General features: G+C 41.5%; 1 pseudogene; it reads left to right on the plus strand.

Annotated features, from left to right (window-relative positions):
• The first annotated feature begins 2,002 nt into the window (after positions 1–2,002).
• On the plus strand, positions 2,003–2,641 carry LOC102834869 (annotated as a pseudogene).
• Positions 2,642–4,406: the final 1,765 nt, after the last annotated feature.

Consider the following 4,406-nt stretch of genomic DNA (forward strand, 5'->3'; position numbering starts at 1 on the left):
CTTCAATACTTTAAAAAGTTCCTGTGCAGCAGATTTGCCCAGTGCAATACATCGTCTGATCTCTTGACTGCTACTTCTGCGAGTGTTGATAGTTGATCCAAGAAGAATGAAGTCCTTGACAACTTCAATCTTTTCTCCATTGATAAGAATGTTATGAGTAGCTGCTTTTTAATAGCTCTCACTCCGACCATTTCACTACATTTATTCCTGTTTACCCACTCTGGCGAAGGAGCTCTGGTAGCGAGCATAGTGGTTACGAATCAGGCTGCAAACCTTAAGGTCAGCAGCTCAAAACTACCAGCTGTTCCCTGGGAGAAATATGAGGCTTTCTGCTCCCATAAAGATTCACAGCCTCGGAAATGCTGTACAGGGTCGCTCTGAGTCAGAACCGACTCCATGGCACATAACCAACCAACCAACAACCTCTTAAATAGTTGTAGGCCACTTGTCCTGTAACTTCGGAAAACAAAAGAGGGGAAGTAAGTACCGCCCTCCCCACAGTGTCACCAGTGGCGTGGTTGCCTCTGACAGGTGGGCCAGCAAAGAGGACCTGTCCAGTTTCACACATCAGTGGTCTCGCCAGGTCTAGGAGCTGCCCCACTGGCCAGACTTCTCATCAGTAGCTGCAGAGCCACACTGAGGCTTGCTTCATGTCCCAAGTCAGCTTCACGGACAAAGCTGAAGCTGTCTCCTCACTGTGACTGGAGTGCATGTTTACACCAGCAGTTTTTCTGCGCATGTATCTTCAATCTAACGAGGCCATTTTTTATGCTAAGAAACAGAAGCCACCAAGCAGCTACTGCTTTACGCCTTCCCAGCAACTGGCAGCCATCTCCTTTCCCATTTTCTACACCAGACCTGCTTGGCACCATAGGGAGCACCCTCCCCCACCTCACCCTGCCCCCAACTCCTTGCACAATGACATTCTAACCAGCACCAGCCAGAAGTTACAGCCAACCTTGCTGTAACACAGGCAGGACCTCAAGTCCATTGGCATGGCCCATGAAAGTGAGCCATTTCCTAGGCAGAGGAAGAAACTGCTCTCCACACATCTGCTCAGGCCTGTGTAGATGGCACTTCCAAGTTGCCCCGCACACTGGGAGTCCACGAGAGTCAATGGACTATGCAAAGACACCTCAGCATTTCAGGGCTGGTTTCTCTGTTCATCTCCAATTCTGCTGCTTAGGAACAGGGACCCATGCTGATGCCCAAGAGCCAAAAGCTCCTTCCTTTAAGGAAGGAGCAGGCCCAACCCTGATGCCCAGTGAAGGGCAACCCTCGGCTTTTTGTTTTTCTTGCTTTTCTTGCCTTTTTGTTGTTGGCCTTGTGCTGAGTTTGTTTACAAAAGATGTATTTTGTTTAATGAAACATTAAAAATGGAAAACTCCATACATGAATCTCAAAGAAAAAAAAAAGAATGGCTCAAACAATGACCAAGATGCAGAGCCAAAAAAACATTTATGAGGAACAAAAGCTTATGGAAATACCTAAGAAAAAAGGAGAAAAAAATTTAAAGTGATATTTAGGAAGGAGAACAGAAAAAACTTTAGAAAATATTAGGAAGACACTACAAGAACAAACAGAAAGCATAAATGCAAATTTTAAATCAATATAAAACGTACAAATAGAAATCCACAAGATTAATACTAAATGGGAAATACACTGAAAGGGCAAAGGAGTAAATTAAAAGCAATGAAAGCCTAAATTCACGGGTTTAAAGATAAATCTCTCAATACTAGAAGGTAAAAAAAAAATATGAAAACATTGGAAGAAAGCCTGAGATTTATGGGGAACACCATGAAGAAGAAGAACTTATGGGTGATTGGAATTTTAGAACAAGAAGAGACAATAAAAAGCATGGAGAAATTGTCAAAGAGTTGCTGAAAGAAAACTTATTACCTAACATCTTGAAAGAGAAGAAGATATCCATTTGAGTTAGCCAGGCCTCAGTCAGCTGGATGGCCCAGTGTGTCTGCAGACAGCGAGCAGCCCAAGAGCCTACATGAGGCACTGGTTGAGCTGTCGGCTGCTCTTCCGTCCCCACCACCCCCTGCCAGCCTCCAGCCCCACGTCATGGAGTGGGGGCCTGGAGCTGCAGGAGAACATGCAGGGCTCTTGGGTGGAACTTCATTTTAGCAGCAATGGGAATGGGAACAGGAGCAGTGTCCCAGCCTCAGTGTCTATGTACAATGGGGACAGGGAGAAGATCCTACTGGACGCCCAGCATGAGTCTGGACGGAACAACTCCAAGAGCTCCCACTGTGACAGCCCACCTTTCTCTCAGACCCCCCAAGATACCAATAGAATTTCCAAGGTGGAGACCCACAGCCTCCGGGAAAAGAACAGCTCTCAGTCTGAGGAAGACTATATGGAAAGAAGGAAAGAAGTCGAGAGCATCTTGAAGAAGAACTTGGACTGGATATGGGATTGGTGAAGTTGGCCGGAGAATACCGCCCCCAAGCATCCAATGTGCACGGCCACCCTCAGCACAAGTAACACCAGTGTCATGAAGAAGGGAAGCATCTTCTCGGCAGAGTTCCTGAAGGTGTTCCTCCTGTTTCTGCTGCTCTCTCACCTGCTGTCCATTGGCCTCGGCATCTACATTGGAAGGCCCCTGACCACCTCAACCAGCAACTTCTGATGAGGCGTTTTCTCGCAACAGATGGAGCTCATTGCCCACTGAAGGGGGTCAACTCCTGGGTAGCATCTGGCCTGGTGTATGTGTTCTGTTAATGCTGTGTTCCCAGGAGTGGCATGGAAGAATGGCACCCAAACAATGCTACCTATAATCGTGCCTGTGGGATCAATGCACATGCATATCAGACTTATTAGTCTACTGCAGTCTTTGACAGTAAATTTCCTTTGGATATGATATCTGAGTAGAAATAATTTTAATATATGAGTCAGGATGTATTAGTACTTTAACAAAAACTATCTGTTACTGTAGTTCCATTCAAACACTTTGTATTTCAGAAGAAAGGATAATGTTGGTATTAAAACTACTACATTAAGGGGCTTGTCCAAAATAAATATCGTGGCCTTATATGCAAAAAAAAAAAAAAAGAAGAAGCTACCCATTCAAGAAGCTGAATAAACTCCAAAGAGGATAGACCCCAAAAAGATAATTACCAAGACATATAATAATCAAACTTTCCAAATCCAAAGACAAAGAAAACATCCTGAGAGCAGCTCTGGAAAAATCAAGTTATCTACGAAGAAGACCCAAAAAGACTAAGCTCAGATTTCTCAGCAGAAATCATGCAGGCAAGAAGGCAATGAAATGACATATACAAAACTGTGAAAGAAAAAAATCACCTACCAAGAACCATATACCCAGAAAAGTTGTCCCTCAAATACGATGGTAAAATTAAGACATTTTCAGATAAACAGAAATTAAAGGAATTTGTAATAACAAAACCAACTTTACAAAAAATTCTAAAGGACTAAGAACTAACAACAGCAGACAACCATCTGAGATTAATATACAATGACAACACCACCCAAAACTCAATCCAGATATTTGTTTGTTGTTGTTGTTAAGTGTTATATGGGTTTCTGAGGAGCAACTGGTGGATTTGAACCACTGACCTTGCGGTTCAAACGACCTTGCAGTCCAACACATTATCCTGCAGTGCCATACCAATCCAAATATAGAAGTGTCCAAAATAAAACAAACTTATAAGACTGAAAATAGGAAACTAGAGATACCATGTTATAATGAAGTCAACTACAAAACAAAAAGAGGGAATAGTGTAGATACAGAACTTCCAAACGGCAAGGAAGTCAAATAGATTTCAAGATATAGCAGACTTTTTTCTCTTTTTGATTTTTTCTAGTAATTAATTTTTATTATAGTTTATAAAACCAGTCCATGATAGATTGGAAATTAATATCACTGTACATAATTTGAGAAGTAATGACTCAGCTGAGACCCACCTTGTTTCTTATGCTGGTTTTCACCTTAAAGTCTATTTTAACAGAAATTTAAATTGCTTTTCCTGCTCATTTTTTTATTGCCATTAGCTTGATATATTTTTTCCATCCTTTGATTTTTAATCTAGTTCTGCCTTTTTGTGTAAGATGTATCTCTTGTAGACAGCATATTAAAGGATCCTATTTTCTTATCCATTCTGCTACTCCCTGTCTCTTGATTGGTGCATTCAACCCATTTACATTCAGTGCTATTATTGATAGGTATGAATTGATTGCTGTCATTTTGCTCTGTGTCTTTGTATGGTGCTGCTGATTTCTTTGTTCCATATAATTTTCTGGCTGAATTCATTATTTTTGTGGGTTTTCATTTCATTTTGTTAATTTCTGTTGTGTTCATGTTTACTAAAATCTTTCTGATTTTCCTCTTTTTTATTTTGATATGAAGATGTATTCATTTTCTTGGCAGTTACCCT

The sequence above is a fragment of the Chrysochloris asiatica genome, unplaced genomic scaffold, assembly GCF_000296735.1.
Source record: "Chrysochloris asiatica unplaced genomic scaffold, ChrAsi1.0 scaffold00138, whole genome shotgun sequence".
Taxonomy (NCBI): Eukaryota; Metazoa; Chordata; class Mammalia; order Afrosoricida; family Chrysochloridae; genus Chrysochloris; species Chrysochloris asiatica.